Source organism: Microtus oregoni, unplaced genomic scaffold, assembly GCF_018167655.1.
Source record: "Microtus oregoni isolate MIOR12 unplaced genomic scaffold, Mior012 000052F_ref0000163, whole genome shotgun sequence".
NCBI classification, from domain to species: Eukaryota; Metazoa; Chordata; class Mammalia; order Rodentia; family Cricetidae; genus Microtus; species Microtus oregoni.
The window spans coordinates 9,084,375-9,107,769 of NW_024543828.1; the positions used below are offsets into that span (position 1 = coordinate 9,084,375).

The window sequence follows — 23,395 nt, forward strand, 5'->3', positions numbered from 1 at the left end:
GAAACTTTCTTGAAACTTCCATTGAAAGATAACTAATTGTAAGCCTTTCCGTGTGAAAGTTTCACATTTTAATCAGACTCGAGCTATTTCTTCTTCTACAGAAACTTATAGCATTTCACAACCTGCTATCAGAAAACTGTTAAATAGATATGAATTCCTCTGTGAGATTGTAAACATTTGAAAGTCGGGGGCTTGATATTGTCTCTGTAAAACTCCAGCATCCAATACAGCGCATGTTAGTGCTTCACTAAATACCAAGAGCCCATCAAATCACATTGGACTGATTAATCAAAAACTAAAAGCCATTCTTTCTAGACCAGAACTCCTGAATTTCTAGCCCCAACCTGGACACTCTAGATTATAGTGGAAAAATATCTTTGTGTGATCAGATCAGAAGGTGTTCTGATCCAGAACTGTAACTTCCCAGATGGGTAAGCTCAGACAAATCATTTCCCTTTGAGAGCCTCTGCTTTGCTTGCCTGTAAAATGTGTGTATGATGTCTAGTTTTAATTGTCACCTTGACACAATCTAGAATCACCTGGGAAAAGACTCTCGATGAAGGACTGTTTAGATTAGGTTGGCCTTTGGTCATGTCTGTGGGAGATTATTTTGATGGATGGGAACACCTACCTACTTTGGGTGGCACCATTCCCTAGCAGGGGATACTTGAAGTGGAAAAGATAAACCAAGTAGTAGCATGCATTCATCAGATGATTGCCCTCTGCTCTTGACTGTAGTTGTGATCTGCCTAGATCTGCTTAAAGTTCCAGCCACCTTGACTTTTGCAACAATGGACAAAAAGCCAGAATTGTGAACCAAATAATCCCTTTATCACTTAATGTACTTTTGCTGGGGAATTTCATCATGTCAACAGGAAAGGAAATGAAAACAAGGTGTAACTATTGCCATGAAATTTTTGGAAGGGATAAAAATAAACATATGCCATGAAGCAAACTTTAGATACTGTCCCCTTTGATGGTAGGCAAAGACCCACTATAGGGGAAGTAGTTGTTACCCTCTACTTTCTAGTAGGCAGCCGGTAAGTAAGCGAATGAGTTTAGTTGGCCTCTAGTTTTTCCTAGATCTATGCTAAATTGGGCATGGAAAATGAAAGATGAGAAGCAGCAACTTCTGTCTTCAAGTATAGAAGAATCTATTGGCAGAGAAAAAAAACATTAGAGACCAGGTGTGGTAGCGCATGCCTTTAATCCCAGCACTCAGGAGTCAGAGGTGGACAGATCTCTGTGCATTTGAGACAAGCCTGGTCTATATAGTGAGTTCCAGGACATCCAGAACTACATAATAGAGAGAATGTGTCTCAAAAAGAAGGAGGAGGAGGAGAAGAAGGAGAAAGAGAGAAAGAAACAAAGATAAAAGAAAAAAGACAAAAATAAAATAAAAACATCAGAGGTGTGTGCACAGATTCTCAGAGGCCACGTGTTAGTGGCCATAGTGTTCAGAAAAGAAAAATGTTTAAATTGTGCCAGCACACTTCAGGAGAACTTAAAAATCATCTTAAAAATTCTTTGGGACATAGTAAAAGTCAGAAGACAAAGAAGCCATTGCAGTCAGAAGCAATGGCATGTGTGCAAACATAGGACTGGACTTTATTCAGCTGGTCACTAAATCTGGATTCCTCTGAATAGGCAATAGGGTAGAAAATTGAGGGAGAGAACAGTTTGGATGTTGGAAGTGCCATTTACTAGATTTAAAGTAACATTGTTAGTTTTTGTCAAAGAGGTACCCATGGAGTCTCTCAACTGGAAAACTGATTTCTAATTTAGAGTGTGTTTTTACTGAGGCCACTCTTTAAATATGCATAAAATATCCACTATTCAGTAGTGGCCAGGACCACTGAGCTGCAGGAGTGACGTAGAGACTTTCATGATTTTTCACCAGCTTTCAAATGTAGGGACTCCAGACTTCCTGTGTATAATAGCTACCTTTCCCGAATAGAAGTTGCGCTCAGTGCAAGGTGGAGACTGACTCCTTTAGAAAGATAACAGAGTTGCCCCAGACAACCTCACAAAGGTGAACATAACCAAATAGCTCCTCTTTCATCCCACGCCCAAAGCCAGGCTTCTTGTCTCACCTTGGACCCACAGAACTACAGCCTACCAAGGTCATCACCGGAATGGTCCTCTGTTCTTGGACCCACAGAACTAGAGCCCACCATGGTCACCCCAGGATGGTGAGCTGTTCTTGGTTCCAAGATGCCTGTGCCTTCATGTGCCTAGTGTGGGGGAAGAAATCCTACTGATTGGTCTCCAGCTGGCTTTGTTGTGCTCTAATAATAATAAAAAAAAGACAGGGCTCTAAACCCATGAGGTCATGGATTGAAGAGGAGAGGCACAAGCCCTGCATCTCACACCACCACCACCTGCTGAGTGGCAAAGTTTTCTTTGGCAGGCAAGAGGGATGGTGAATGGGGAAAGGCCAGGTGGTGGGGTGGTTTGCTCCTGGAGAGTGGCTGGGAAGAAGACAGTATTGTGAGCCCCTGACTCTGTGTGGGCTAGCGACAAAGTGTGAAGACCCCTTATCAGGTGAGCTCAAGTGCCAATCAGCTCACCCCATCATCTGCTGCCTCTCCTCCCCTAAATGTTTATGCATGCACATGTCTCTGGGCTGTTTATTTTCTGGTAGAAAAGGGAGATCTGTATGTCAGCTCATTTGCATTCTTTGGTTCCAAACAAAACCATATTAAAGTGCTTAGAAGAGTCCAGCTAACTAGGGAGGCTATTTGCGGTGGGGGTGGGGGTCTTTACACTGAAAGGGAATCAATGTAGTAATTCTATTTTCATGCCAAGTACAATGCTTGCATTGGAGAGGGGAAAAAAACATAACAAAACAAAAAAAAAATTCTTTCCTATTCATTCTGACCAGCAAGTCTGAATGGGATGGCTAAGAACTTCGCATCTTTTTCAGCGGCCTTTAGATATCTTAGTTGGTGTTTTTCTTCATTTTTACCAACTCGTTTGGAGACTTGTGAATGCAGCGGGATGAAAGAAAGGGAAGGAGCGAGCAGCAGCTTCAGCAGTGACCTGGTGTCTGTCCCTCCAGAAGTGTGGATGCAGTCCCTTGTCTTTCTTGGGAAACAGATGGTGTTTTATGCTTAACATAATCAGCACCGCCTCTCTATCTGTGCCCCTAACCTTCTCCACCTGTGTGAAACCTAATCAGTGCCTAATGAACATGCTTGGAGCTGTCTGGATAAAATTAGTCCCAGTAGGAGCTGGCCTTCAGGTACCCAGCAGTCTCTTAGAGCCATGTAGCTGCAAAAGACAAGAAATCTTTACATCAGGGTAATTAAATAAATGTCTCCCTCAGCTAAATACATGTCTGCTCTTAGAAGTAGGCAACGTTCAAACTATTATTTTGCTCAGTAAATGCAGACTCCCCCCCTCCTTACTGCAACAATGTGCAAATGTTTTTGTTTGAATTTCATCTAAAGACATGAGACAGCAAGTGGCTGTTCGGTTGTTCCTATGCTGGATGTGGGCTGCTTTCTTTGTGCCAATGTACACATGATAATGACCACAACATTTAGCCTGTGCGTGCCAAAGGGCTGCTTACTCCCCTGCCCTTTGACAAAGCTATGGTGTGGTCCCAAGAGAACGAAGAGATGAATTGGTGTACAGTGGCAGCCTACACTAAGGCACACATCACACACAATGGTAACATTACGTAATTATTACTAGCACATTTAAAAACTGTATGAGAAACTGCAAGAAGCTAGAGGTTTCTGGGTAATGTGTCAATCACTATGAATGAACTCATCTTTTTCTGGTCAGAAGCTGTTCCTTTTGATGACGTAACAAGGTCAATGGGTCGTAGTAGTTCCATTACTTCACCTTGAGTTGAACTCTGCTGATGACATACGAAAATATAAATCATCATGGATTAAGCAGGTTGCCTCTCTGCTCACCCTACCCCATGCCACGTCTTTAACATTTGTAAGCAATGGGAACCCACAGATTCTGTTCCTACCCTCTGTCTCCCTGCGAATGTCACTGAGGGGTCACATTAGTGCCCCTCAATTTTTCCGTATGGCATCCACAGGAGCCTGATTTCTGATCCTGATGCATGGAGTTACAGGCAATATGAATCCCACCTTTGCTTAGCTCAAGATCCTAAGGTCATCTCCTTGTTTGAGCCTGGACTTCCATCAACCTCCAACACAGAATTTAGTAGACTATAGCCCATGCCCCAAACCTTGCCAGCCATCTGTTTGGGTGAATAAAGTTTTATATATCCTTGTTCATCTGTTTATGGAGCCCAAAGCTGCTTTCTCACTGCAAAAGTGGAACTGAATGGTTGTGACAGAAATATAATGCTATACAAACCTTAGGAATACTTAAATTCAGAGTCCTTCACAGGAAAGAAATCTTTGTTAATCTCTATGTTTCAAAGTTACTAGTTGTGTCAAAAGATTCTCTCTTTAGTCTTCATGTTTCTCATGTATGGAGGGAAGATGTGTGATCCTTTTCCTCAAGGACACATCATAAGTGTCACAGCCAACACTCCTATAATAATAGGCAGCTAGACAGGAAGAAAATAACACATCCATCTAACCAAGGTTTCACATGACACAGGAGCCTTCAGAAATGAGGGTAACAGGAAAACTGTCTCCTTTTATGCCTAAGCAACATACCTAAGTTTGACGACATGGGCAGCTATACATCTAGATGACAAGACAAAGAGAAGAATCTAACGACAGTGGCCTAATGAAGGAAGCCACTGATGTCTAGCTGGTCACCGCCTGCTTAGCCTCCCTGTTTGTGCATCTTCCTCCAGGATACTGGGCACACCCCTTATAGAACAAGGATCTAAGACTGAAGACCAGACAAGATATGCTAGAGAATCTCTGCTTTGGAAGGGTATTGGTGAAGTGGATTTTCACCCTGGAACCCATACTGACCCGTAACTCATTGTAATTCCGAACTCCCAGCAATCCTGCTGCCTCAGCACCCAAGTGCTAGAATTACAAATGTGAGCGATCACACCTAGCCTACAGAATTTCTTTACGGATGGTTCCTGCCTTGAAAAGGTAGGTAGAAATTAAATTTCCAGACTCTATGGCTGTGTTTTGGGAGAGAAATGTTACAGTTTTTATGGTTTGCTTCAGGGAAGAGAAATTATCTATGAAACTTCAAGAAAGAAGTGTGGGGAGAGTACAGGAGGACACCAGGCCAGTGAGCTTCTACCTCACTGGTAGATTGGTAGATCCTCTGAGGATCTACCACTGTCTTTCAGTTTAAAGGATTCAGCATGCCATGTTACTATACCTTAGGGGACTTTTTCTGGAGCCCCAACGTCTGCCTCTAACTAAGCCTGCCTCAGTGCCTATTTGTTCCTGGAATTGTTTGATCAGAGTTTGGGTTCTAGCAGTCCTAACAAGCTAGGCACAGCTGCCCATCCTCAATCAGCCAATTAAAGAGACACATGATAGTGAAGAACAGAGAAAGGAGAATCATTCAGTGTGACCACATTGTGAATAGAAACAAAGAAAGGGGCCTGGTGACCACCACCCTACACATCCATCATGGGGGTACTGACATGAGATTTAGGTTTAAAGAGAAGGCAAATCTGGGCAGGGTGGCACACACCTCACCTTTCTTTGATTCCACCACTTGGGAGGCAGACACAGGTGGAGCTCTGAGTTCCAGGTCAACTGGGGCTACTTAGTGAGACCTGTCTAATAACTAAATAGAAGATGAGAGGTTTGGATAACTAGGCTATCCTAGTCAAACTATTGTCATGCACACCATTGACCCATAAATGTCTTGACTCCACTCTCTCCTGCGAATAGCCAGAGTTGTGTGAAATCTCTTTAAGGAGACAAGGTTCTGCCCTGCCTAACTCCAGAGCCTCCACCCTTTCTCTTCTTCCACCACAAGATTCCTGGGGAAATTCCAATTTCTTAGGGTGTATTGTGTCAATCTGATACCCAAAGGAAGGGGTGTAAGTGTCCCCCCTAAAGCATCTACCCTCCTGCCAGGAGAGTTGCAAGTCTACAATCAATTCACAAAGGTAGACATTTCAGAAGAACACAGTGACCTTATTGGAGAATCCTGCGGTGACTGAAGCTCGGGTATTGTGCCCATTATCAGCCTGTCCTTGTCTGGGAGAAATTGAAATAGGAGAATCAAAACTCTCTTGCAGATCTAAGAACCACCCCCTCAAAAAAGTCCTGAATCACTTCCAGGCAAAAGTGTAGGAGAAGAAGATGCTTCAGAGCTCACAAAATAAATAACAACAGTAGCAGTCTCCTGAGAGAATTCAGTTCCAAACGTCAGCATTTAGTCTCGGGGCCCTGAACCATCTTAAGCAGCATTGGTATTCCTTTCTTGTCACAGGCTTAGGTGGGGCTTTAAAGGGATTTCTAAATATTCTCTCCAATTTCTTTGTATTGGTTTCTCACCTGTGGAAAAACCTAGGTCCCTAAAATAGAGAAAAGTTAAACAATTTCAGCTGGGTCCCAGCTCTTTGGACTTTTTAGACTACCCTGAGAAGAGACCGAATGTGGAGGTGGCCCACGGGAGACAAGCGCCCGGAGGGCGCTTACCACAGGAAGAGTTCATTCTCAAGGCAGCAGCCCCTGCTCTCATGTTACTCCTCTAGTGCAAAGTCGATTTGCTCCCAAAACGTGTTAACCAATTAACCAAGAGGGCAAGAGGCAAAGAGGAAAGAATTGCAAAAGAAGGCTGCTATGAAGTCCAGGATGGATGCAATGAGGACCATTGGTGGGGGGAGGGGGAGAGAAGATAAATAAAATAGGGCCACAATCACCATATTATACTCACAGGCCATTATGAAAGGGTACCACTAAGGGTGGCCTGGCTGCTATAACCACCTCCTTTAAAGGTAGTTTACTATAAAGTCACCTTTAAAGTAACTAATGGTTCAAATCACATAGCTTATTTGTTGTACACAGAAATACTGAACACCACAAGAACCAGACAAATAAGCCATCCTCTACTCATGGTGCCAGGTTCACAGAGGCACGGCCATCTTAAATATGTAGGTTCCCAGGTGACCATTTACATTCTATTAATCTGAATATTCTAGATCAACAACATCTCTTTGTATAGATGTGCCTTTAATCTCAACACTCAGGAGACAGAGACAGGTGGATCTCTGTGAGTTCGAGGCCAGCCTGGTCTACAAGAGCTAGTTCCAGGACAGGCTCCAAAGCTACAGAGAAACACTGTCTTAAAAAAACAAAGTAAGAGAGAGAGAGAGAGAGAGAGAGAGAGAGAGAGAGAGAGAGAGGAAGAAGAAGAAGAAGAAGAAGAAGAAGAAGAGAAGAGAAAAGAAAAGAAAAGAAAAGAAAATAGCTCACAAACAGAAATCAGCATGAGCCAATTCTCAATCAATTGAAAAGCGGAGTCATTTCTCACCAGTGGTCTTTTTATCTTCCTCAGTATTCAGATTCACAACAGAAAGGTTTTGACCAATAGAAATAGAGAGGCTGTCCAGCCAGCAATCCTGTGGAGAGTAGAGAGTAAAGACTCTCCTGGATTTGGTTAGTGCACCAGAAATAATTGAATAGTTCAAACCATGCCTGCTTTGTGACTTGGCCAGGCTTTCCATTCTAACAATGGAAATGTGCAAATGTGTCCAGGGAGTCATTTATGCACTGGAGTGCCATATAAGAAACCCAATTGCATATCATGAAGTGTATAATGCACATAAACTTTTAATGAAGAGTAAAAGTATTGCCAGGCCTCTCCAGGAGCAGCCTCTGGTCCCTCCTTTCCCCTGAGATTGAAGGAAAGGGTTAAGCCAGCTGTTCTACAGCTGCAGATGGAATGATGGTATGGAGTAGGAGAACAAGGCATGGGATTGACCACAGTGGACAGTTCAGACTTGTCTTGAGGTGCCTGATTAACTTCATAATAATAAAAATAATAATAATAATAATAATAATAATAATAATAAGAAGAAGAAGAAGAAGAAGAAGAAGAAGAAGAAGAAGAAGAAGTCACTATTGCAAGCTTTTGGGTTAGCCTAGTAGGTCTCACTATCTGCACGGCACTAGACTAAAGTGTTTGGGGAACTGAGGCAGGCAGGGGAAGAATTAGATCCTGACCCTCCTGCTTATTGCCTAGGCAAGCTTGGACAAGTCACTCCGCTTCCCCAAATTCCAGTCCGTCCGTGGAAACAAGGTAGTGGATGAGGATTCAGTGAAATAATGTGAGTGCAGGTGCCCAGGATGTACCAAGAGCTCACGAAATGCTAGCTGATGTCATTCTCACGATTAAATCTCCCCCCTCCTAGGGGACAGACTAACTCACATACCACGGCTGCTGCTTCAGAGTCAAGATATGTTTGGTTGCCAAGGAAACTGCTCAACACAGAAAATGCTCCAATAAAATGCCCATCCATTATTATTAGCTGAGGGTTAAACCTCAAATCCTATGAGCTGGACTTTATAGGACATATAAACCTGAGAAGCACTCTTGCCTCTTTAGCTTTAAGCATAGAGAAAAGGGGCACCCGAGAACCCTTTTTAATATGTATTATTAAATGTAGAATGTAACCAGCTGCCCCCAAATACAATGTTTGGAAACAGCTGCATCTTTCAGAGTTCTGCGCGTCAGTGATATGGACTGGGTTCTGCTGCATGGTCCTTTTGCTGATCTGGGCTGAATTGGTACATGTATCTGCAGTTTACTCAGTGGCCTCACATCTCTGGGGCTGGGCTGAGTGTCAATGAACTTAACAGAGGCAACCGGTTTGTGTGTCTCTAATCATCTACCGCACTAATCTGAGATTCCAAGGACAACAAGAAAGCAAAACCCAGTGCACACATGTGTTTCAAACTATTGCTTGTGCCATTTTTCTTAATGCCCAGTTGGACAAAGCAAGTCATCGTGCCAAGCCAGATTTTAAAGATTGAAGATATCAGTTTCCATGTTGCTGGTCAAAATCTGGTCTGGCCCATATTTGCCATTACACAGATTATATGCAAGTGTAACAGCTTGGATACATACTGGAAATACTTTATGATCATTGTTCTGTGTAACTTCACTGGCCTTCCTCGCTCTGTCTCCTTACCCTCATCACCTTCACTCATTCTGCTGCATACCAACGGCATGTACATTCTCATCTGTGGCTTCGAGCACGGTGTTCCCTCTGCTGCAAACACTCCAGCCTCAAATATTCACAAGCTGGTACCTCTGAGGCCAAACCCAAAAAGAGAAGATTGGGGGGATGATGCCACAGCTGCTCAGTTACAAACTGTGGAGGAACTCTTAACTGTGCGGGTTTCCAGAGATGATTCTCTCCTTCGCTGTATCTTAGTGGCTTCTCGAGTAGCCCAGCCACTTCATGAATAAAATTAACTCTCTGGCCCACTTCTCATTTTTAGCACTTTATTACAGTATAATTTAGACACAGTACAATCCATCCATTTAAAATGTACAACTCAACGCCTTTAGCATAGTCACAGATATGAACTACTAATGGTGATTTTTTTTCTAGAACGTTTTCTTCACCCTAATAATGTCTTTGAATCCTCGCACTTTCCCCTGGCTCAATAGTCACTGTAAGCAGCCACTAACTACCTTATAATTCTATACTTTTCTGTTCTGAGACTTCCTATTAATGGGACCATAATGTGGTCATTTTGCACTTCCTTCTGTTAGTATAATGTTTTTCAGTTTTGTCTGTTCTGTGGCATACATGGGTATGGAGACATAATGGCTTTTAATGGCTCAGCAATACTCCATTGTGTGGCTAAACAACATTTTGTTTAATAATGAAACAGCTGAAAACATTTTATTGGCCCTATTTTTTATTATAAGTAATATCTGCTTCCTAATGTGCAAGGTTTTGCAGAACATGCTTTCAGATCTCATAGGCGAGATACTGTGAGCATAACTATGAGCTTATAGTGTTAACACTATGCTAGTCTTTTGGAAGAAGGGCTTATATTTTCACTGGAAGTTGTACCACATTAAATGCCCACCAGCCATGTACATGGGGGCCAGTTTTCCCACATGCTTATCAGTACTACTTTCTTCATTTAAGTATAATGCGATGTTTTATTATGGTTTGAAGTAACAAAGGTAAGCATCTTTCCTGGAGAAATGCCTACTTAATGCATTTGCCTGTGTTAATGGGAGTTGTTATTTTATTATTGTACTGTGAGTGATCTTTCTACATCCTATGAACAGCTCCCTTTTCAACAAAGATTTACTTTATTTTTGCATTACGTGTATGAGTGTTTTGCTTGTTTGTATGTAAGCATACCACATTTATGCAGCACCCTTGGAAACCAGAAGTAAGTAAGAGATCCCCTGGAACTGGGGTTGCAGGTGGCTATGAACCACCACGTGGGTGCTATGAACCGAACCTGAGTCGTCTGTAAGAGCAGCAAATACTCTTACACACTGGGTCATCTCTTCAATCCCCTATGTATTCATCCTTTATTAAACATGATTTGTAAATGTTATCTGTCATTCTTTAAGTGCCAGATGCTCCAGCACCATGCCTGCCTGTCTGTCATCATGTTCCCTATAATAATGGTCATAAACTTCCCCTCTGAAACCGTTAGGCCTATAAATTCTGTCTTCTGTAAGTTACTTTGGTCATGGTGTCCTAGCACAGCAATAGGAAAGTAATCAAGACAGTAAGTACCCTTGTCAAAATCAACCAGAGAGGTGTGGGTTTACTTCTAGACAGTTGATTCCATTCCACAGGGCTAGTTATCTCCATCCTTCTGATTGGCTCTTTGTGAATTCACGCTTCAGCCCTAGGACTTGGAATTTCACCTCCTGTTGGAATACTTTGCCTTCACTTTCAGGTTGTCACTTGGACTTTTTGTAAGCTTTCTCTAAGCTGCGGATGGCCATGTATCTCAGTGGGTAGAGCATCTGCCTATAGCACACTCCAAGTCCAGGTTTCAATAACAAGCACAGAATAAACTGGACATTGTGGTACTCAACTGTGGCCCCAGAAGTCTGTATGTTAAGGCAGGAATGTCAAAAGTTCAAGGTCATCCTTGGCTACATAGTGAGTTGGAAGTCACCTTAGACTACGTGAGATCCTGTATGAAAAAAGAAAATGCTCTGAGCTGACTTTACCCTGAAGATCTACACTGGCCTAACGTACAAAGACAAACCATCAATAAGCAAAACAAGAAATCACTTTTTATCTCTATTCTGCCCTGATTTTTGCTACCACTAATTCTACGTCATTCATTTGACATAAGGTATGAGAATACAGCCACCTAAAAGGGTCAATCAAGATAGAGATGTGGCAACCTTAACACTCCAGTAATTCTATACAGGAATTCATTCTCGCTTCCCCACCCCCCTCTCCCTCTCTCACTCTCCTTCTCTCTCTTCCTCCCTCCTTCCCTCCCTCCCTCCCTCCCTCCTTCCCTCCCTCCCTTTGTGTGTCTGTGTGTATGTGAGGGAACGAGACTCGAACCTTTTTAAAATTCTAAAGATATGAAAACTAGGATAGCAGAGTCTCATTTTAGCAACCCCCATGAATGAATGAATGAGTAGATAAATGGATAGAAGAATGTTAGCTTTCTTCTCCTCATCAGTGTCAACTTTTAATTTATTTAGTTGACCATCTCCATGCTTCCAAAGTTAATTAATCTTGACCAAGAGTTTCTGTGATGAGATGAAGAATCAAATACCATAATGAAAATATTAAAAATTCATTCATATAACCTCTTGATTTAAGTAAATGATTTTAAAGATTTGAATTGACTTCTGATTTCATGATGATGAACATATTCGTGTCTCATCTATGTCATGTCCCCTCCCTACATGACTCAGGGAACATTGCAGAAGAAGGGGCTGGGAAAGATCAAATTCTTTCTTGATAATGGTTTCAGAAATTTGCACTGTTCTTTTGTCTTTTGTTTTCCAGTATTTGTGGCACAATTTATAATTGGTCTTAACAATAAAAACCCAAAAACTAAGGAAGGGGGTGAAAGCTGAAAGATCAGAGAAGCAGAGTAGCCAGCTACCAATTCTTACCTCTACGAAATCCTCAGACTGAGTGGTGTATCCTGTGTCTACAAGTCTTCAGACTGAATGCCTTGAGCTTCTGTCTCCTCCCACCTTATATTCCTCTCTCAGCCCAGCCATATCCCTTCCTGTCTCCACCTCCCTAATGCTGGGATTAAAGGCATGTGACTCCCAAGTACTGGGATTAAAAGTGTGAGCCACCACTTCCTGGCTCTGTTTCTCTTTCAGACTGGATCTGTTTCACGTAGGCCAGGGTGGCCTTGAACTCACAAAGATCAGTCTACCTCTGCCTCCTGAGTTCTGGAATTAAAGGTGTGTGCCAACCACTGCCTGGTTAGGTCTGCATCCTGATCTTCAGGTAAGCTTTACTTGTTAGATCACAATCAAAATATCACCACAAGTATTAATCACCATCCACAGACATTTTGCTTGAATTTATAGATTCAAATAGTATGGCTTAGGTAATCCACTTTGAGAATGAGAGGTTATACAGGTGACAGATGAGAAAGACTATCTTCTGGAAATGTCAGGGCCATTGTACTTATGAACTCAGAGTGGCTGTTACTCCCTGCACAAGACTTACCCCAAATCAAGCCAGGCAACATTCCAGCATAGATCAAGAGGAGTTCGTGAAGTCCTACTTCTTCCTAGCTGAGGAGTTATTGGAGACTGAAGTTTGTTGGGGTAAATAGAGTCAGTTTTTTTTCAGAAAAGTGGCCCCTGTTAGGATGCCCATGCTCCAGTGGATTGTGATACACACACCCAAAGGTTAGCCCTGATGGCACTCAGGGGACTACAAAAAGATAATGTGAATTTGGGAGGGCTGTGATGCTGAGATTCTGAGGAACTGAAGGAAAAATTGGAGGGTTGGTATGATCAAAACACATTATAGCGTGGTGATGTCTGATTTGTACAAATAAAGCTTGCCTGAAGATCAGAGGGCAGAGCTAGCCACTAGTTAACCATAGAGGTCTGGAGGTCTGTACAGACAGATGGGAAGTGATATGGCTGAGCAGAGAGAGGAAGGGATACGGCAGGATAAAACAGGACTCAATCTCTTTTATTCTGAGAAGTTGAGAGGTAAGGTGGTAGTGGTTTGGTTCCTTCATCTTTCTGATTTCTCAGTACTTTCCCCAGTATCTGACTCTGGGCTTTCATTATTAAGACCTATAGGAAATCACGCTACATTATAGAACTATTAAGATGGCTCAGTGGGTAAAGGTGACTGCCCAATAATCTGAGTTCAGTACCTGGGACCAACATGATGGAAGTAGAGAACCAATTCCTATATTTTGACCTTAGCACATGCACTAACAAGCATGTGGAAAATGAATAAATAAAATAGAATAAAAAGTATAATCTCAAAAATAAGAGAAATAATTTTAAATGTTTGCTTAAAAAAGAAAAACACATCAGGAGGCAGAGGCAGGCGGATCTCTGTGAGTTCGAGACCAGCCTGGTCTACAAGAGCTAGTTCCAGGACAGGCTCCAAAACCACAGAGAAACCCTGTCTCGAAAAACCAAAAAAAAAAAAAAAACATATACAAACATACAGACATTTTGAGACAATTTTGGTACTTTGAATATTGTCCGGGCTTAAATAAACTGAAAATATTATTGTTAGTTTAAAATAAGAAAGCATTCTATACATTTGAAGTTATTAAATAATAAATTACAAATATATTTGTCCCCTCTTTTAGAAAGGTTATACAAACCCAACAAGGAAAATAAAAGTGACAGAACTTCATGTTCAATAAAACTACTATGGTGTCTAGTCTCCAAAGGTGATCCTAACAGTTTCTTCTCTTAATGTGCTCGGGCTGCTTCTCATAGCAACTGTTACTTTCTTATCTCTTGAACCTGGACTAGATATGCAGTTGCCTCTGAGCAATATAATATAGTCAATGTGACATTCTTAGATGACAGTGCAAGCTTTAGGAGGACTGACACTTCCTTTTGGAAACCAAGAAGCATCTGAAAAAGTCCAAAAGGATGAGTATTGTCATTTAGAACTAGCAAAGTAAAGGTACTGTAGTAAGTTACAAGTGAACTCACAGTTCACTGTTAAGCAGTGGCTTCCAGCCATATAAGTGAGCCATTCCAGTTCATTTGGGCATCTGATTATTGAACTCTCAAATGGAACCTCATGGAGTAGAAATCAGGTCATTCACAGGACCTTGGGGCAGTGGAAGTGCTTTCTGTTTAAAGTGGCTATGTTGCTGGGTGGTGGTGGCACACGCCTTTAATCCCAGCACTCGGGAGGCAGAGGCAGGTGGATCTCTGTGAGTTCGAGGCCAGCCTGGTCTACAAGAGCTAGTTCCAGGACAGGAACCAAAAAGCTACGGAGAAACCCTATCTCGAAAAATCAAAAAATAAAAATAAAATAAAGTGGCTATGTTTTGTACTAGTTACTACATTATAGTAGATATTAAAAACACTAGCATACAAGTGGGCCACTAAACTGCAGTATTTATATATTTAAATTCATCTAAAAGGGTAGAGAATGGTGATTGATTTTGGAAAACAAAAGGAGAACAATGCAAATTTCAGAGTGGAAACCATTCTCAAAATGGAGCTTACCATACTTAAACAAGTGTATGGCAAAGACTATTTCCGATGTACCATGGTTCTCCCTTTCCACTTCAAGAAGCTTTGCAGTGAAGGTACAAATCAAGAATACAGAAGACATAAGAAACAGAAGAAAGAAAACTCAACAGAATAATAAGTAAATCTTAGTCCCAAAATATCAGTGAAGGGCAGGGGGATTCAGAGGGGCCAGTGAAGATTTTAAAAATCTGAAGAATTGAAGCAAAATAGCCAAAGAAACAGACTGATACCAAACAGTACAGCTTGATACTAGGAAAACTGATAGAGCAGAGTCAGGGGAAGAAACTAATGATTTTCATTAAAGGCCTTTCAGAATGTTTGGACTTTTAGAAAACACATTAAGGAAAACTTTGATTTAGAAGATATATATTTTAGAAATGAAAAAATGTACTGAAATTTCTTCCTAGAGTTTTGCAGGGAATAATACAATGATTGTTATTGGTCAAGGGTTAAGTGTTTCTACAAGTTAAAGATGCTTTTTGAATTCGATATTAACCTTTCTGTCACCTACTCTACTATATAAAAATTCTACTTTAAGCTAGGTCACCTATTTTATGTAGACATTAGAGCGTAGCAATACATTACTGTATTTTCTTCTATCATTATATAAAAATAACTATCAATGGAAATAGTCTTGTAAATACAATATAATTGTAGAAAAGATTATTGGCCATGCCAAGATAATGAATCTTTACTTTCATTTTTTATATATGGAATTTAAATTAGCCATCTGTAGAATAAAATATGTGGAAAATTATAGGCAGATTAGCCATTGAAGATTCCATTTAAAATCAGAAGTGTGATTATAAAGTAAATAATATTTTAACTTTTTAAGAACATTGCCAAACTCACAGGGTACAAAACAGTTGTTTTCCGTACTGGATTTTCAAGTAAAGTTTATAGAAGACTATGTGGGAAAACAAATAATCTGCTTCTTGCTGAAGACTGAGATGCCACAGCAAGATTAAAAGTCCAGGTTATTTTCAAGTCCCTAAAAATCTAGGCAAATTTCTGTCTTTTAATTATGATATTTTAAAAAGAATAAATTCACCAATAAACAAGAAAACTATAGGCTTCTGTTACTAAAGATGGCTAAAAAGTAAATATGCTCTTAGCATATCCTTGTGTCTATAACACTGACAAAACTTCATACATGTTAGAAGCCTTCTAGTTACACCTATCTATTAACACCTTTTCCATGTGAAAAATCACGATTAAAGTTACCAAAAGAAGAAAATGGTCATGGCATCAGTGATTGCCGAATACATTATATATTTATCATCAAATTTCACATTTGTGTAATGCGTGTGTCTACACACACCGCATGTAGAAAGGCATCAATAAAAATGTAACTACTGTTACTGTAGTACTACTGTTCACTTTTATGAACTCAAGAACACCCTCATAAGTTTTATGACTTCCTAACTATAATTCTCCTGTAAAGATAATTTTTTTCTTTGATTGGCATACATTCATTGCATGCTATGATGGGTTACATAAAGACATTTTATACAAATACGTCACATGCTTTGACCATATTCACCCTCACCCTCCCCTTCTATCACACACACACACACACACACACACACACACACACACACCCCTATATGATCTACTGTGACTCTATAGTATCCGCAAATGAGACTTCCCTTTTTGAGCAAAGGTTTTAATAAAATAGAGATTCTAGATCCCGTGTATGTGTGCAAAACAGACAAGATATTTGTGTTTTTCCTTCATCAAGCCTTAACTTTTAAATATTCAAGTCTTTAATGGTCTTTATTTGTCAGGAAGGGTAACACTTAGGAAAGCTGAGACTCAAAGATGAAGAAAAATTTACCCAAATCTACAGTGGCTGAATGCTACTAAATCCCTGTTTTTCTCAGTATCTTTCCATAGCACCTGAAAGCCCAACCCCAAATCCATGAGCTTCCTTTATACCTAATGGCATGGCACACAGCCAAAAAGTTGTTCCATTCTTTACTGATAAAGGTGAAGAGCATAACATTTTAATATAACTCAATAGCAGAGACTCAGTGGTGCATGACTCGCTTACACTAAGGCAATTTCTTTTCCATAATTGGCAGAAGTTTCCTTCAGCCAATCCTAAAAACAGTTCCCTTTGTGATGAGATATGAAACATTCTTGAATGCTGGTGTCTGCTTCCATGTCAAACCTTTTCAAACAAGAATAGCATCATGGGGTCCCCATCCTTTTTCAAATCGTCTATGCATAATTACGTCTCAACTTTGCAGGGACTCTGCTGCTTCAATATGAAGGTCTTGGCAGGAACCTCCATGAACGATCATTATTTCTGAATCTGCAGGTTGTTGGACCATTACCATACCGCTTGTGCTCAGAGGAGTAAATGTTACAATCTAAACATTTCTCCGGAGGCCAACATGTACATTTGAGGTGAACATCATTTTTGGCATTTGCTAGTTGGAACTGATTTAGGCCAAGTAAGCTAAAGATGATAGGCTCCATATCTATTCCAAGTACTGCCATGTAATCTTCCTGGCTGCTAACATTTGCTTTAAAAGGTATAGTTGGAATATTCAAAAGCACATCTCAGCTTCATAATTCTATACTTCAATCCCAAATGAAATTCCCCCACACGCACAAAAAAGAGATTTTTGCAAATTCTTTTGGGTTTCCATAAAGGAATGAGTATCTTTTACAGTATTTATTGCTATGGGCTTAGGTTAGTATTTTTAACTTTCTTTGTTTTACGACATGCTGTAATTATATGCTCAAACCATAGTCTAAATTTATCTTATTGTAGTTTTCTGGTAAAATAGGATGTACTACATACAACATTGATATTTATAAAGTCTGTGAGAAAGGCAGAAAGAGGTTTGTTTAGAACTTTAAATTGGGTATAAAAAGAGAAAGGAAAATTAAATGAATTTGAGAAGAATTTAGTGGAAAAATATATACGTTAAATGCTATCATGGATGATTGGGTCTTAATGTGTACGGATGGCATGAAGTCATGTCATCTAGGAAAATCCTAGTTTCCTCTATAGCCTTGCCACTAACTAGCCACTTGGCTGCTTACAGTCAAGTTGTAGCAGCCTGTTTAGAGTACTTTCTAGAAAATATCAGATGACAGAAAAGGTATTATGATAAATTCTGAATCTCAGAAGATGAATACATAAGATAATCTATGTATTTACTCATCATCCATTTCACATTCAGGATATATTTCCAACATAAAGCAAGCAATAAAAAAATTATTCAGGCAGATATGTAAATGTTTGGCCTTTGAGAGCTAGGGTCAGTCTACACACTCTGACTGTCCTGGAACTCACTATGTAGACCAGGCTGGCCTGGAACTCAGAGATCTACCTGCCTCTGCCTCCCTTGTGCTGGAATTAAAGGCATTTGTCACAACACCCAGCCTAAAAGTTTTTTTGGAAAAACAGGAATTATTGGTGATTAAAAAATACCATTAAATTTGGACCATGAACACAGAAACTGCAACTAATGAGCAAACAAACTTAGTATACAAATAAAGGAGATATGACAATTGTATAAAAATGGAAATGATGAGGTAGTTGTCAGCTATTTAATGGGAAATTGAGTCCAAATGCACTTCAGATGAGTGAAATAGTTAAATATAAATGTTGAAGCCATTTTGAAATCCTATTCTCTTTGGATGTATACCTTGCTCAGCCTGGATATAGTAGGGAGGGCCTTGGACCTTCCACAGGGCAATGTACCTTACCTTCTCTGAGGATCAGATAGGGGTGGAGTGGGAAGGTGTGTGGAGGGAATGGGAGGAGGGTAGGCAGTGGGAACTTGGATTGATATTTTTTTAATCTAATAGATTTGAAAAAATGTTGAAGCCAGTGGCTGGGGTGTAGATCATTTGTAGAGTACTTGTCTAACATGTAAGAGATTCAGTTCTAATACTGTCTTTCAAAACATTAAAAACTAGAAGAAAATTCAATCTTAGAATTAAAAAGGCATTTGCTGTCTAGCACCAAATACAAAACTAAAAAGATAAAAATTAAAACTTGACCATATAATTTTAATTTTACAATAGTTTACCCATAAAAATAATACCATACACAAAATTAAGAAGCAAACGACAAACTCAAGATTAAGAAGGTACTTATAATCAGTAATGAAGAAAAATAATCAAATAAAAAACAGGCAATTTGCAAAAGAAAAAAAAACACTGCTATCTAATAAATATTAGGAAACACTCTCATTAATCAGAGAAATAAATACTAAACTAATGAAATATACAAATTTAAAATTCAAATAAAAAACTCAGAGAAAGTGTTTGCTCAAAAGTAAGAGATGTTTTTAAAGCAAAAATACCCACTGTAGGTGTGGGTCAGTATTTGAGCAAATATGTATTAAGCAACCGTTGCCTCTACAGGCATTGAGTAAGTGCTGTGGGATCAGAAATGGTTCTTGTTCTTAAAGGATTTGGATAGAGATAAAGGAGTTTTGGAAACTCTTTGTACAAAATGTCAACCTGTTCCTTACTGGACACCAATGACAAACCAAAGCCCAATTGCAAATAAAAATCCAACTTGCAGAAGCAATCCATTTACTGGGCTTGCTTAAAGGGCTTGTGTAAAGGGCTCCTTACAGGGCACGTACAAGGCTCTCCGTTCCATCCTCAGAGAAAGCAACCCATCCATATCATACCCTACAACTGCTAGGAGTGGAAATTACTGCTCCCCTTCTGTTGAGCAAATTGGCAACATGCCCATCCTGTGGCCCCATCATTTAGCTTATACAATTAACAATGCTAAATGTAGAACAAGCACTCACTAGATAGATACAAGGCCGTATCAAAGAATATTGTACGCATTACCTCAACTAATTATCCTAACTTCCCAAGACTGGTAGTATATTATTGCATTCTCATTTTGTACAGAGGCACATAGTTTCTATGTCATTCGCTGGAGTTTATAAGCTTGTAAGTGAGAGAAGCAGGATCAAAACCTAATCATCTTAACTCCTGAGCCATAAGTCTGCTAAAAGATCTTAAACACAGCTCTGTTTATGTACTTGAACGAGTGTAAACCGTCTAAACAAACAGCAAGAGGAGCTCACTTCAATACACCCACTAGGTACTATACTGTCCCCAATAACCACAGTGGTAATGGTTATTGTTTTAAAGCTCAAGTACAATTTTATTAGAGTTTAAAAGAAAAGGCCCATGTTGGGAAAGCTGTAAAATCTCAGTAGCTGCCCAGAAGAGGAGAATGAAGATGAGAAGTTAAAAAAAAAAAAAAGACCCCGCTGTTTAACCTGGCCTGGAGGTCAGACACTTGACAGGAAAGAATCCACATGGTAGGGAGGGGGCCTTTAGGGGAATAATAGGAAGCCCAAAACTTGGGGTGGAAGCCCAAAGGGTTAAGGAAAGCATTTTGAAAAGGGGATAGAAGGGAAAAGCTACACTTTTCTGAATAATGTTGGGCAGACTTAAAGCCAGCATGGCTATGACCTGTAAACTACTCCCTTAAAGGTTGTTGCATGCTGGAGAAATTGACTATAGCATATTATTATGCAGAATAAATCAGTTTTCAAATATAAATGTGGGCTTGATTGGGGAAATAACTCAATTCTTGGAGCACATGCCTACCATGCATGAGACACTGAGTTCTTTCTCTAGTGTATACATACACACACATATACACATGTGTACACACCTATATATAATATAGATATAATGAGGAGTATGTCTGAGAAAAGGTTTCTTCCCCTTTGTCTTTGACTCCAATTTTTCACACAAAGGATCTGTGTTATCTTAATATTAATGAATTTATTAGAGCTGTAACTAGTGTTAGCGTTAAAGCCTGGGTTCAGATTTAATAAGCCAAGTTCATCCACTTGCCCTCAATGAGCCAATTAAACAAGCAAGTAATTGTGAACATTATGAAAGGGAGATTTATTCAATGTATCCACACCAAGAAGACAAAATGTACAGTGACCACTCCCTCAAATCCATCTTTGGAGTTCTGACATGAGACTTAAATTTATAGAAAGGACAAAACATATGAACTATTAAGTAGTCCTGGTCAACATGTGGTACATCACCAACGCCACATTGTCTTGTCTCCAGTCTCCCATGCAAGGTTATCTAACAAAACCTGTCAGAATTGTGTGCACTGTCCAGAAGACAAATCTTCTCTCTGCCTGTCCTTAGGGTAGAGTATCCCTGGGTTCCCATGATACCTTGCTGATCTGAGATTCCCCTCTGTATGCTGAGAATATGTCTTATTACCATTGGTTAATAAAGAATCTTCATTGGCGAATGGCAGGGCAGAATGTAGTTAGGTGAAAAATCCAAGCAGAGAGACAAGGAGAAAGAAGGTGGAATTGGAAAGACTCCAGCAGCCACCAGAGAAGTAAGATGCCAGAGCATTAACAGTAAGCCATAGAGCATGTGACAATATACAGATTATTAGAAATGGGTTAATTTATATGTAAGAGCTAGTTAGTAATAAGCCTGAGCCATCAGTCAAGCAATTATAATTAATATTAAGCCTCTGAATGATTATTTATAAGTGGCTACAGTGACTATCAGGCAGGGGAGAAACTGGTCAAGTGGACCAGATGGCAGAGAGGAAAACTTCCAACTACACTTTGTAAATATTTATTTGGTAACTCTATAGGCCTTGTACAGTGTCTGGTTCATGGAACAAGTTTATTTTTTAATTTTTTTAGATTTTCTTTTTTCTTTATTTTTATAAATTTATTTTTTAATTTTATATGTCAGCCAGTTTCCCCTCACTCCTCTCTTTCCAGTCTCTCACTCACACCCCCTAGTACCACTTCCAATCCAATCCTCCTCCATTTCTGCTGAGGAAAGGGCAGGTCTCTCATGGATAGCAACAAAACATGGCATATCAAGTTGCAGTAAGACTAACTAAGCACTTTTCCATGTATTAAGATTGAAAAAAGCGACCCAATACCAGGAATATGGTCTCAAAAGCCAGTAAAAGAGTCAGAGACAACCCCTTTAACAAGTTTATAAAATAAATGAAAAACATCTCTTGGTGAAGAAAGGGGGAGAAACTCATTTTCTAAGTGTATAAAATACTATGTTTATAGGTTTGCTTGGGAGTTGGTGGTAAGGTGTTATGGGATCCTGTACACTGTGAATATGTGCTCCTCTCATTGATTGATAAATAAAGCTGCTTTGGCCTATGGCAAGGCAAGAGAGACTCATGTGGGAAATCCAAACAGAGAGACAGAAAAAGAAGGGTCGAATTTGAGAAATATCAGCCAACCTCCCATGGAACAACATATTAGCAGATCAGTAACGCCACAGCCTGGTAGCTATACTTAGATTAATAGAGATGGGTTAATTTAAATGTAAGTGCTAGCTAGTAATAAGCCTGAGCCACCAGCCGAACACTTAAAATTAATATTAAGTCTCTGAGTGGTTATTTTAAAAGCAGTTGCAGGACTGGGCAGGATGAAAAGCCTCCATTTGCTGTCACCACGGTGCTCCATCTTTAGCAAAAGTCAGAGCCAGCAGTTTATAATGCCACGAAGCTCTTCTCAGTGCAGTGGTGGGGATGGTAAGGAACCCCAGACCATTACACAGCTCACAAAGCAGATTTGGAGCCTTAAGAGGAAGATTCAGAAGTTTGAAGAAAAATTTGAGCAAGAAAAGAAGTATCAGCCCTCACACGGAGACAAGACTTCAAATCCTGAGGTTCTGAAGTGGATGAATGATTTGGCTAAAGGATGCAAACAGCTCAAAGAACAAAAGCTGAAGCTGTTGGAAGAACGAGGGAGTACTGGCAAATCCCCCGGAGAAACCCGCCCTGTGAACAGCCACCAGTGCCCAAAGAAAATGACAAGTTGGAAGCTCTGGGTCCTGGGCCAAGCTCCTCAGGAGAAGAGACTTCAGATGCTATGGTGATGGAGAAGAGAGACCAGACTCCTTCCCTGGATGATGTCAAGGTAACTAAGCAAGATAAGAACTTCATAAAGCCTCTTTATGGACCGATGCAAGATTATCAAGCAAATCTTGTCAACACCATCCCTGATCCCAACAATTGAGGAAAAGGACACCGATGAGGACTGTCCACAGAGAAGCCAACAACCTTCTTTACCAGATTCAGTGTCCCGCCTTCCTGTTGGTGATACCTCACCTCCTCTGAGACAGAGTCTATGAGGACCCTCCTACCAGATGAAAAGAAAGGGGGGAAGCAACCAGATCTCTTCATGTCCAACTTAGGAGAGGCTGCTATACCAGTCCTTCTTGACCATCTCTGAGAAACTAGGGCTGACAAGAAGAGGCTATGGAAAGCCCTGCGAGAATTTGAAGAACACTTGTTCAAAGAGACAGGAAGAAGTCCACAGAAGGAAGGCAGGATGCCAATGGCGGATGCGTACTATGAATACAAGCACTTAAAAGCCAAACTGAGTCTGCTACATGTCCTCATCAGTGAGCAGGATGTGACCAAAACTATTTGAGGTTTGGCTCTGATCAGTTCCACCCAAGACAAAGTCAAGTTTATTTTTCTCTATTGTTCTTGCTAAGTAGTTTTGATGTACTGAAAACTGAGCACTTTCAAGATAGTATTAGCTCTTTATACAAAGGAAGAGCTAGTGTAATTATACACAAGAAGGGATTTAAATAGGGAAATAATAGGTAACATTGGGATTGGCAAAAGCATTCACCCTACTCCACACAAAACTGAAATCCACAGTTAAATGTAATTGTCTCAAAAAAATCTAATATCTTGTCAAACCTAACATCACACATAGGCAGACTACCTGCTAGGGAAGGTTTATTAGTGCCCAAAGATTGA

General features: G+C 40.2%; 1 pseudogene; it reads left to right on the forward strand.

The window, feature by feature from the left end:
* Positions 1-22,047: 22,047 nt before the first annotated feature.
* On the forward strand, positions 22,048-23,057 carry LOC121437474 (annotated as a pseudogene).
* The last annotated feature ends 338 nt before the right edge of the window (positions 23,058-23,395 follow it).